General features: G+C 40.0%; 1 pseudogene; it reads left to right on the top strand.

Moving 5' to 3' along the window:
- Positions 1-12,213: 12,213 nt before the first annotated feature.
- LOC119263255 lies at positions 12,214-13,247 on the top strand (annotated as a pseudogene).
- The last annotated feature ends 224 nt before the right edge of the window (positions 13,248-13,471 follow it).

Below are 13,471 nucleotides of genomic sequence, written 5' to 3'. Positions count from 1 at the left end.
TGTGTGTGTGTGTGTGTGTGTATTTATACATTTAATCATCATCATCATCATAATTTAAATGCAGATTTCAGACATGTTGTCAATCCCTGTCTCCGGGCCAATGACGTTTTGTGAATGAACAGTAAATGTGCATTAAGATGTGCAGAGGATGTGTTAACTTATTTTCATTGAGTAAATAAACAAAACTTTGTTTGACTAGCAGGACCCACACTGTACATCAGCTCAAAGTGCTGTACAAAGAAATAGTAACAGTAAATGATAACAATCAAATCAGAAACACACAAGATAAAAATTTGAATAAAATGAATAAAATAAAATACAAAGATAAATAACTAAAAGAGAAGAAGAGGAGGGAGAGGTTGTAAACAGGGTATGTTGGAACTGTTTTTTTAAATGTAGTTCAGTGAAATTGCTCGGTTTGTTTACTGTCATGTGATGAGCATGATGACTTGCTCTTCTCGGAATGTTTCTAGCTACGCTGCAGTGTGAGGCTTCAGGTTCTTCAGAAGCAGATGGGAGTGAATTCCCGCTCTACATAGGGGTGGGATGGGAGGGGGGGGGCAATTTTTTTTCTGAGTACAGAGCCATAACATTTGTCTGAGGGAGGTGTTGATATTTCGCAATGCTCCTAAAGTCCAGTACTTTCTGGTCAACCCTTTCTACAAGATCAGTGCAGCCTCAGTATGTACCATGCTTCTGTTCCTCTGAATTTGGAGGATTAGTTAAAATAGCCATCACAGTGCACAGACACAGATGCATCAAGTTTCTTGTACGTAATTTCTGACACATATTTATAAAACTGGACAAAAGAGCACACAAAATCAGAAAATGTCTGTTACTGTTTCCTGCTGTGATGTACAACCCCATTTCCAAAAAAAGTTGAGACGCTGTGCAGAATGTGAATAAAAATAAGATGCGATGAAATGCAAAGCTGTATTTTTAAAGGAAAACACTACAAAGACAACATATCAAATGTAGAAACTGCAAAATTGTATTGCTTTTTGAAAAATATATGCCCATATTGAATTTGATGCCAACAACACATTAAAAAAAGCATGTTTTCCACTTCATTACCTTTCAACAACTCTTCTAGCATTTGACTGAAGAGACCAACTGCTGTAGTTTTGAAAGTAAAATGTTTTCCCATTCATCTGATATTGGATTTCAGCTGCTCAACAATTCAGGGCCTTCTTTGATGTACTTTTTATTTTTCAATTTTTTTCAAAGTTTTCAATGGGTGATAGGTCTGGACTTCAGGTAGGTCAGTTTAGCACCCCGACTCTTTTAATATAAAGCAATACATGCAGAATGTGGTTTTATGTTGTCTTGCTGAAATGAAAGGCCTTCCCTGAAAAAGACGTTGTCTGGACGGCAGCATATGTTGCCAAAACGTGTGTATATCATTCAGCATTAAATGGTGCCTTCACAGGTGTTCACACCACCCATGCCATATGCACTAATACCGTCATGAATACTGGCACAGATACTGTGCACTGATAACAAGTTGAGTGCTCAGAGGACACAGTGTCCATGATTTGCAAAAAGAATTTCAAATGTTGATTCGTCAGACCACAGAACAATTTTCCACTTCCCCTCAGTCCATTTTCAAAGAGCTCAGCTTCTCAGGGATGTTCTTTTTTATACCCAATCATGTTGTTGACCTTTTGCCAACCACAAGGTGTTTTTTTTTGGCATAACACAAATTTACCAGTCTTTTGGTGCCCCTGTCCCAACTTTTTTGGAACATTGGTCACACTGGTTGAATGAGATGCAATGTCCCTGCAAAGTTCATTCAGCCTATAGCCTCTTTCATGTACTGAAGCTAGTGATCTGTAACAGTAAATGAAGTGCAGCATAGGTACAGTATCACACATCTGACACACCATCTTGTTCATTTTAATTTTTAAATATGTGACTATACTGTGTTTGATTATGTTACATTTTGTGTATATATGTTGTATGTATATTTTGTATGCCAACAAATATAATTTATACATGTATGATCATGCATTACTATCAAATAAAATAAGATATAAGAAGAAATAGAAGCAAAATAAATGCTCACTTAAATAAAGGGATAAATACACAAATAAATAAGAAAAGGCCATTTATTAAATACATGTTTTCATGGGTAAATGAATAATGGAATGTATTAAGTGCATGAATGCATAAACATAAAAAAGGCATTAAAGTCATAGGCATTTCTGTTAAGGGAGCAAAACTGCAAAGTGATGCACTGTTGGCAGTTCAACTGAATGGATTTTGGAATGTTAGAATCAATTATACTAATATTCAACAAAGGCTGCAATAATGCAGGCCATTTGTTTTGTATTGAATTAACGAATTAATGAAAGAATGAATGAATGAATGGATGAATGAATGAATGAATGAATCATAGGTTACTGTATTTGTTCTTTATATATATGGGTAAATAGCTGCTGAAGTTATATATGTGTATTCAGTGGATTTTTTATTGAGTAGACAGGCAGACAGACAGACAGACAGACAGACAGACAGACAGACAGACAGACAGACAGATAGATAGATAGATAGATAGATAGATAGATAGATAGATAGATAGATAGATAGATAGAGAGAAAGAGAGAGAGAGATAAACAGATAGTTCATTAGTTTGACAGCTGGTTGCTCAAAAAGTATTTTTCATTTGGAAAAAAAAGACATTTAACACATCATCAATCAGTCGATTTTGGCTACTTGGTTTGACATTTTATTATCAAACACAGTTGGAAATTTGATTGCAAGAGAAGCTGAATGGCCATTACGTGCTGTGCATTACATGTGTATTAATCAAACTGAATTGAACTGAGGTCAGAGATTTTCATCCTTGGTTTCTATAACAACAGTGCTTCTCTGAAGGGTAACTATGGGCCGGTCTCATTTTCTTCCTCTCTGTATCCTGCCGTCTTAGGGGGCTCCAGGATGATGTGTCGATAAATCTCTCAGCATGTCAAAGAGCTGACGCTTCAGCTGCTCAAGAGCAGCATGTAAATACCCACCAAACCACACACACACACACACACACACACATAGGGTTAGTGACTGAGACGACAGAAAAAATGCTTGGCATCCCAGAGATAGAACTGGAGTGTGACTGGAGTGTGTTTACCACCTGTTTACACTCTCAAACAACATACTGAAGCTTCTTCAGACATTATTAGCTTCAGTGCAGCTTCTTTCTTTCTTTTCTTGGAATTAAAACTGGAAAAAATGGAAGTTTACATGAAGGGCCTGGAATAGCTCTTTATTATGTATATACACTTACTGAGCAGTTTCTTAGGTACTACCTACCTTCTCACTGTCCATTTTATCAGCTACACTTACCATATAGGTGCACTTTGTAGTCCTACAGTTACAGGCTGCAGTCCATCTGTTTCTCTACATACTCTATAAGTCCCCTTTCGCCCTGTTCTTCAGTGGTCAGGAGCCCCACAGGACCACCACCGAGCAGGTATTTTTTGGGTGGTGGATCATTCTCAGCACTGCAGTGGTGGTGGTGTGTTATTATGTGCTGTGCTGGTCTGAGTGGATCAGGTACAGCAGTGCTGCTGGAGTTTTTAAACACCTCAGTGTCACTGCTGGACTGAGAATAGTCCACCAACCAAAAATACTGTTGTAGACATCATGACCCCTGGTTCCTATCACCACCGCTGTAAAGACGTCTGAGTCAGTAGGTTTCTCTAAAATCGTTTCACATTAAACCACTCTGCATGACTGTTAACAAAACCAACCGTCAACTCGACAAAGGGACAGTAGGTAAATTGAAAATGAAAACCAAAAGCAGTGATCCACAAGTCTACTTTAATCTGTATTCGAATGAATACAATATATGTAATGTTTTATCCAATTAGCTTCATTGTTTTTTAAAATATACACTCATTCTGAAACTGATGTTTGAAACACATTCTTGGAAGCAAGTAGGAGCAATTAAAGACTAGGAATGTTGTGAAATCTTTAAAAACATCTTAGGTGGCCTTGTCATTTATGACCGAGGATGGGTTGGGGCTTTCCGTTTTGCCAAAATCTGCATGATCAAATAATCCAACAGTTTAGAGACTACAATCCTGTGGGTGCTAGACTGGCCCGCCTGCAGTCTAGAGCCACCTCACAGTCAGTTTGTTTCACTCACCTCTTCAGTCTCCAAACGATTACTAATTGTTGTTAAGAACGGAAGGTGATAAACATGCTCCTGTCCCAGTTTTTTTGGAACATGTTGAAGGCATCAAATTTGAAATGAGCATACATTTATATATACAGGTCCTTCTAAAAAAATTAGCATATTGTGATAAAGTTCATTCTTTTCCATAATGTAATGATAAAAATTAAATTTTCATATATTTTAGATTCATTGCACACCAACTGAAATATTTCAGGTCTTTTATTGTTTTAATACTGATGATTTTGGCATACAGCTCATGAAAACCCAAAATTTCACAAAATTTCACATCTCACAAAATTAGCATATCATGAAAAGGTTCTCTAAACGAGCTATTAACCTAATCATCTGAATCAACGAATTAACTCTACACACCTGCAAAAGATTCCTGAGGCTTTTAAAAACTCCCAGTCTGGTTCTTTACTCAAAACCGCAATCATGGGTAAGACTGACGACCTGACTGCTGTCCAGAAGGCCATCATTGACACCCTCAAGCAAGACACAGAAAGAAATTTCTGAACGAATAGGCTGTTCCCAGAGTGCTGTATCAAGGCACCTCAGTGGGAAGTCTGTGGGAAGGAAAAAGTGTGGCAGAAAACTCTGCACAATGAAAACAGGTGACCGGTCCCTGAGGAAGATTGTGGAGAAGGGCCGATTCCAGACCTTGGGGGACCTGCGGAAGCAGGAAGAGTAGAAACAGGTGCTGCATTCCCCAGGTCAAGCCACTTTTGAACAAGAAACAGCAGCAGAAGCACCTGACCTGGGCTACAGAGAAGCAGCACTGGACTGTTGCTCAGTGGTCCAAAGTACTTTTTTCGGATGAAAGCAAATTTTGCATGTCATTCGGAAATCAAGGTGCCAGAGTCTGGAGGAAGACTGGGGAGAAGGAAATGCCAAAATGCCTGAAGTCCAGTGTCAAGTACCCACAGTCAGTGATGGTCTGGAGTGCCATGTCAGCTGCTGGTGTTGGTCCACTGTGTTTTATCAAGGGCAGGGACAATGCAGCTAGCTATCAGGAGATTTTGGAGCACTTCATGCTTCCATCTGATGAAAAGCTTTATGGAGATGAAGATTTCATTTTTCAGCACGACCTGGCACCTGCTCACAGTGCCAAAACCACTGGTATATGGTTTACTGACCATGGTATTACTGTGCTCAATTGGCCTGCCAACTCTACTGACCTGAACCCCATAGAGAATCTGTGGGATATTGTGAAGAGAAAGTTGAGAGACGCAAGACCCAACACTCTGGATGAGCTTAAGGCCGCTATCAAAGCATCCTGGGCCTCCATAACACCTCAGCAGTGCCACAGGCTGACTGCCTCCATGCCACGCCGCATTGAAGCAGTCATTTCTGCAAAAGGATTCCCGACCAAGTATTGAGTGCATAACTGAATATAATTTGAAGGTTGACTTTTTTGTATTAAAAACACTTTTCTTTTATTGGTCGGATGAAATATGCTAATTTTTTTAGATTTTTGTTTTTTCTTTACTTTTTTGCCAAAATCATCAATATTAAAAAATAAAAGGCTTGTGCAATGAATCTAAAATATATGAAAGTCTAATGTTTATCAGTACATTACAGAAAATAATGAACTTTATCACAATATGCAAATTTTTTGAGAAGGACCTGTATATATAAAAAATGATAAAGTAAAGCAAAATATTAGATTTTTGTTTGTTTTCAATTTAATACAGGTCAAATAGGATTTGCTAATCACTGCTTTCTAGTTTTATTAGCAATTCACCTACTGCTTTATCTTTTTTGGAACATAGTTTGTATATTTCAATAATCAAGAAGTGTCTCTAAGTAGTTGATATATTGTAGTGGGTAACACCTCTGCCTACACCTTTTCTGTGCTGTTAACAGGTTTAATCCAGACCTAAGCAATCACCATACAAGATACCAATAAGAGTCCTTGGGCAAGACTCCTAACACTACCTTCTCCTATCTGTCTAAAATTATTAAAATTGTAAGTTGCTGTAGATAAGAGGGTCTGTCAAATGCCATAAACGTAAATCTAAGTAAAGGGGGATGTCATTGTGATCAGTGGTGGGAAGGTTGTCCTCCTGCTGGTGTCCTGTCCCCCCGTGCACTGAGATTACATTGCAGTGGAGTTATAAATACACACGACAATAACACAGCAAGGGCGACACGCATTCACACTAATGTGGAAATTTACGAGGAATCTACAGAGGTCAACAACCCACTGTTCCATTCACTCACCCCCCATTCCCCCCTCCTCTTTTGTTTGCTCTCCAACTCTCTTTCCTTTCTTTATCTCTCTCTTTCACCCTCCTTTCTATTTCTCTCATTTCTTTTGCACTCTCTCCTTTCGTTTTTCTTTTTCTCTCCATTCTCCTGTCTTTGTCTCTGTCTTTCTCTCCTTTCTCTTTCTCTGTCCCACTTTTTCTATGTCTCTGCATCTTTTTTTTTCTTTTGCTGTCCCTTGTTTCTTCTCTCTCTCTTTTCTACTCTTTCTCTCTCTGGCTTTCTATTCTTTTTCTCTCTCTCTCTCTCATCTGTCCTCTCTTCTCTTTCTACATTGTATGTCTCTGCATCTTTTCTTTCTCCTGCTCTCCCTTCCTTCTACTTTCTCTCCACTCCTTGTCTTTTTTCTCATTTTTTCTCTCTGTCTGTGCCTCTGTCCTCTCTCTCTCTGTCCTTTCACCAAATAAATGTTTAAAGTTTATTAAATTATTGCGCTTTATGGTTTTTCTTGATCGCTAAAACACATTTAACGAAACTGAGTTTGACTTAATCTAATCATCTAGTAACACCAACTTAACAAAACATAATACAGCTTTCAGTTTCACATGGTTCAGTCTTCATTAGTGCTGTATATCAGTGCTGCGCTATCTGCTAATGCTTTACTGATTTACATACAGATGTAGAATGTGCCAAAGTGTAAGAGCATGACAATGTGGAACAGATTCTTAACCAAAAATCCATTTCAGTGCAATGTCCTGTATAAGCTCTGTTTAAGCAAAGCACAAAAACAAAAGAAAATAAAATGTTTAGAAACAAAGATATTTATTCTGCTTTCTTTTTTATATTCTTTTTTATGTAACACAGTTGTGAGTGCTGGGAGCCACATCATCCAAAATGATGCCAAGCCCTCAGCCTGGGTGTATCAGTGGAGGGATAGATTGTGTCAGAGGGGCTCAAACAGAAGGCCTTACATACAGACCTTATTCCACTGGAATCTAGAGTGAAATTCCAATAAAACTCTTATAACCTTGTCTTCATTCATGGCACATCCATGAAAGAAGGTGGAGGAAGGATCAAACCTTCCTTAAAGAAGTCCACACACTGCAGCATTGATTGTACAATTTTTCGAGAACCTCTAAAGGTAAGTCAGATGGATTCTTCAACAGATGATCCCCATCTCCAGCCTCTTGTTTGTCATCATTTGGGACAATATTGCATTCTACTATGTGCACCTTTTTTTGAAGGAGTACAGAAAAAAGCAAAAAGCAAACAAATGTTTCTGAATATCTCAAGTGAATTCTTTGGGGGTTTTTTTGGTGGGTGGTGGTGTGCAGTAAATAAACATATGGTAACAGTACATTTGGTAGAATCTACTGTCTGAATGTTTCACTTAGTCAGTAGATACGTCTATGATTTTGTTAATGGGTTTTATATAATGACAGTCTTACCAAGCCCCTATTTCTCATCTGATAAACACTCGTCTAAAAGCTCTTTTATCAATGCCTACATCAGTGAGTGATGCTGATTGCTGAGCTAATTATAGTGCACTGTGTAGTACACATAGGTGTTGAAGGTATTTACAAGTATGAGAGTTTTTCTCTAAGTTGTCACTGCATGTTTCTCTTGTAAAGTGCATTACAAATAAAATTCATTATTATTATTATTATTATTATTATTAAAAGGACATCTCTGCTCTTCTAAGAAAGTGACAATGAAGAATTTGACCCTAGCTTTGTTAAAACATGTTTTAGATCAAGAATTTATCTGATAAAGTCTTAAAATTATACAGTCCTTACTGGACAATTGCTTTTTCATAGTCTACAATCTGCTCACTTTACACTTATATTTGTAGATTTGCTTACCTGTTTTATTTTTAATAGTGTTTACTGAGTGTTTTGCTCCTCAGCACCTCATTTTGTTTCCTTTCAACATGAAATAAATCTGAAGCTGAATTTTATTTATTCATTTAATAATACATCCATGGATTTGTTTATGCATTTACATGCGTGTAATTTGTTCTAGTTTAAGAAGAATTGTTACAAATAAAGGATAAATATGAGTGATGATTTTTGGATCGATTATAATCAAATCTAACATTACAAAATCACTACAGTTTAGTCACTGCCTTCACACACCTTATAAACTGGCTTTGAGCAAAGCTGAGCTCTGAACCTTGTCAACACTCAACAAAGTGACCTTTGGGGTCAAACACAGCCTCTTCTTAAACCTACGACATCATTGTTCAGCTCCTAGAGGAAGTTCCATTCAGCATGACGAACACATCGTATATTTCACTCCACACCTGGATTTCCACTCCGCCGGTAGGAGGTCAAAGAGCTGTGATGAGAGTGTCCGCCTGGGTGGTGAACTTATGACACATGAAGATCAAAGGTCAAGTGTCCTTATGAGTAAAACACTGGTTTACTCCATCCATGCTGAGATGAAGTGGAAACAGAGTTAGTCAACACGTGTGAAAAGTTGAGCCGTACGAGATATTGGCAATCTTGTCATATCTGAAGTCTTTAAGTCTACATCACAGCACTGCTTACAAAGAGATTAGTTTTTCAAGCTTCTTGCATTATTCAGTGATTAAGATGCAAACAAAGTCGTTTAGAGTGGTTTGGTGTGAGATGGTTAATTTTACAGAAATTTAGGAACCAAGGATCACAATATCTACCTAATATAATGCATTGTATTTCACAACTACGAATGGATTTTAAAATGCACATTCTAGACCAAAACCTTCTCAAACCTATAATAAAACACTGTCTTTGACATCACGCACTGTGCTTATAACTATTTAATGGAATAACTCTTTTAGAACTCTTTTTAAAGCTTTTAGGGGCATTAAACTCTTCAAACATCTGGTTCCTATCACCCCCACTGTGAACAATTCTGATTGTATGTTTCTCTACAACAGAGCCTTTCAGATGAAACCAATCTGATTACTTTATTTACATCTTAACCATTTGTACCTGATCGTGTACCCTGCCTGGGAGAGGGTGACCGGGACCTACCCCTGAAGTCAGGACTGGGAGTAGCATCCCTCAGTAAGCACCTGGTGGCCAGGCAGCCCATGTAATCCAGCCAGGCTCAGCCCGAAGAGGCAATGTGGGGTGACTATGTGGGCCCACCACCCGCAAGGTCCAGCATGGAGGAGCAGTGCAGTGCCATATAGGCAGTGGGAGATTGCAGAGAGGCCCTTGGCCTAGGCCCTTGTGGCAGAAACTGACTCTTGGTACATGATAATGTAATGTCACTGGGGGGAAGGAGCCGGAGCTTGTGCAGGAGGTTGATATATAGATATAGTTGGACTCACCTCCACCCACAGTGTCAGCTCTGGAACCAAACTCCTACTCAGCAGTTGGAGTTTGTCCCAGTGGATGAGAGGGTCACCTCAATGCAAATTAAAATCGCAGCGAGGAAAACTGACTGTTGTGTGTGATTATGCACCAAACAACAGGTCAGAGTATTCGGGCTTCTTGGAGCGAGTGGGTGGGGTTCTAAAAGGGTCCCGCCTACAGACTGCATAGTCTTACTGGGAGACTTCAGTGCTTATATTGGCAATGACTGGGAGATCTGTTGAAGAGTGATTGGGAAGAACGGCCTGCCTGGTCTAATCCTGAATGGTGAATTGTTATTGGACTTCTGTGCCAGACATCGATTGTCCAGAACAAACACCAAGTTCGAACACAAGGATGTTCATAAGTGTACATGGTACCACAGCTCCTTGGGTCAAAGGTCAATGATCAACTTTGGTGCTGAGGTGCTGAGCTGTCAACTGATCACCAACTGGTGGTGAGTTGGATCAGATGGCAAGGAAGCCTGGACAGACCCGGTAGACCCAAGTGAATAGTGAGGATGTGCTGGGAATGACTCTCGGAGACCCATGTTCTGAATGATTTTAATTCCCACCTCCGGGAGAGCTTTTCTCATGTCCCAGAGGAGGTAGGGGACATGGAGTATGAATGGACCCTGTTCAAAACCTCCATTGTGGAAGTTGCCAGGTGTAACTGTGGCTGAAAGCTTGTGGGTGCCGGTCGGAGCGGTAACCCAAGAACCCCCTGGTGGACACTGTTGTTGAGAGAGGCTGTAAAAGCTCAAGAAAGAAGCCTTTAGGGACTGGATGGCCTGAAGGACTCCCGACTCAGCAGATTGGTACTGACAGGCAAAAAAGGTGGCAGCGGCAATGGTAGCAAAAGCAAAATCAAGGGCATGGGCGGAGTTTGGTGAAGACATGGAAAAAGACTTTCATTCAGCCTCAAGGAGGTTCTGGACAACTGTCCAGTGACTCAAGAGCAGTCTGGGTGGCTGCGCTCAAGCTGTATTTGGCAGGGGTGGAGAAACCGTGACTTCAAATGAGGATATTGTCGGTCGGTGGAAGAAGCACTTTGAGGAACTCCTTAATCTGGGAGACATGTCTCCCTCATGGGAGTAAGAGCCAGAGGCTTCTGATGTGTCTAGCTCCATTTCCCTGGTGGAGGTCACTGAAGAAGTTGGCAAGATCTTCAGTGGCAAGGCACTGGGGTTGGATGAGATTTGTCCAGAGATGATTAAGGCTCTGGGGCCAGTTGTTCAAACAATGTAATCCGGATCAAAATTATCCAGATTTGGTAATCCCATTTTTTGCTATCCAGGATCAGGTGATCTGTCTTACTTTTAAACCGGTTTTTCAAAGCACCATTGGATTGGATTACCCTGATCCAGATACACAGTTTTCAGGATTACCTAATCCGGATTACCAGCTATGTAAAGAACAGGTAGAAGAACCAACATGGGGTCACTTTAAGTGTTTATTTTGAGACAAAACACAAAACATAAACATCCACTTCCATTTATAATTTCTTTTATGACCCCTCATCTGAGCCACAACACATAAAAAACATATACATTAACAAATATATTGTGGATATATTGAAAGCATCTTAAATGAAAAATGTCCAATAGTTAACAAGATATTCAGGGTTCTTCATATGAGAAAGAGAGACCTGCATTTTCAAGACCTGCTTTTAGGAGGCGGATTTGAACCCTGGTTTGCTGCAGTTTGGTCAGCTTTATTTGTTCCTCTTCCAGGAGAACCTGTGCTTCTGCTCTTTGAGTTTCTCGTTTAAGAAGAGTTTCATAGTCATCACCATTAGTACTTTGCAAAGGACGCTTCAAGCCTCTTTTCTGAGCTTCTGTGACTGCTGGCTCTACCGGTGAGGATTCAGGTTGCTCAATAATAGGTTTGAGATCCACAATAAATGTTTCCTCTGTATTAGGTGGAACTGGGTCATTTTCCTCCTCAATTGTAGGCTCATCATCCCCTACAACACCTTGAATACCATGCAGAGATTTAGAAATCTCACCCCCAATAAGGTCCAGAACCACATCTGTGTAGTCACCTTTCTTAAATGGTTTGTTGCCTGTTTGGGTGTTTTTTTGTTCAGCAAGGTCCTTTGTGGCTCTGGCCCTCAGATTTTTCCATCTAAATTTCACCTGCTCCAAGGTCCTCTTCTGGCCAGACCCCATTGCATTAACATTCTGGGTGATTTCAACCCAAACAACTTTCTTCCTTTTGTTTGTCACCATTCCCACAACAGAACTTCCTACAATTGAGGCATAATGGCACTTTACACCCTCCAGCAGTGCATGGGTTTCTGCAACCGTGAAATTATTTCCTTTTGAATCCATGGTTCCACCTCATCTGTGGTGGTGAACATAGTATTTGTAGGACTTGGGGATGATTGACTTAATTGAACACAAGCATGTCAGCTAATGAGTGGGTGGGTATTTGACAGCCATCTTGTATTAAGCCTTCCTCTGAGGACTTACAGAGAGGCACTGACATGGCAGGTGTTGTGCATCGCTACCACCATTTTGGTGGAAGAGGATACCATCAAAGGGAATATCTTGAGTGTGCAAAACCACTGGAGCAATACACCACTGAAGAACTGTATGCTCACTTTCGCTTTGGGAATGCTGATATTAAGTACATTGCAGACCTTGTCAGGGCCAAACTTCAACGGAGAACCCGAAGGAGTCACAGTCTGTGGAAGAACAGGTCCTCATTGCTCTGCGCTTCTATGCATCTGGGACTTTCTACCAAGTTGTTGGTGACAATGTAGGAGTGGACGAATCAAGTAATGTAGTGAAAGCTGTGTCAATTGCATTGGCCAGCCTGGTCAATCAGTTTGTTTCACTTCCAAAGGATGAACAGATTGCCCAGACCAAGCACAATTTTTTTCTTTTGGGGAACATGCCCAATACTATTGGAGTTATTGACTGCACTCATGTGCATATCCAAGCACCTCTTGAGAGGGAGTGGGAGTACATCACCCGAAAGGGGAGGTGCAGCATCAACATCCAGCTTGTAGGCGACGCTGACCTCATCGTCACAAACTGTGTTGTGAAGTGGCCTGGGTCTGTTCATGATGCGCGTATTCTGAGGGAGAGTGTTTTATATAGAGAGCTCCAAACCAACCGACCGGATGGCGTAATATTAGGTGCCTATCCACTCCTACCATGGCTGATGACCATGGCTTTTCTTGCAGCAACAATGCCTGCACAGGCCCGCTTCAATACTGCTCATTGCAAAACAAGATGTGCAATTGAACGTTTAAATGAAGTTCTTAAGAGACGCTTTTCATGCCTGAACTATTTGTGAGTCGAACCACACGGAGTATGCAACATAATACTTGCATGTATTGTCCTGCACAACATTGCTACCAGACGCAATGTCCCACTCTGTGATGTTTATGATGCACCTGAGCCTGTTGAAGAACCAGACCAACCTCTGGTGTTCTGTCAGAATGAGGGACTGACTGGACGTGTAGTAAGCGATGCAACTGTTTGAAATTATTTTCGACATGTTCATATCTGATGAATGTTTCTTTGACATTAATATACAGTGATGAATGACAGTGACATAGATCAAAAAATTAATATATTATTTTTGTTTTATTATTGAAATCTTTTTGGGGGCTTATTTCATGGGGCCAAGATCATTTTTATTTTTACTTTACTATAGTAAAAGGCTTAATTGGTAGCCTATGTCTACTTTATCACTGTAACAGTTAAACAGGTCAAGTGCAAAATAGAAATAAG

This window comes from Pygocentrus nattereri, chromosome 1 (genome assembly GCF_015220715.1).
Source record: "Pygocentrus nattereri isolate fPygNat1 chromosome 1, fPygNat1.pri, whole genome shotgun sequence".
Taxonomy (NCBI): domain Eukaryota; kingdom Metazoa; phylum Chordata; class Actinopteri; order Characiformes; family Serrasalmidae; genus Pygocentrus; species Pygocentrus nattereri.
This window is presented reverse-complemented; position numbering and strand designations above follow the sequence as displayed.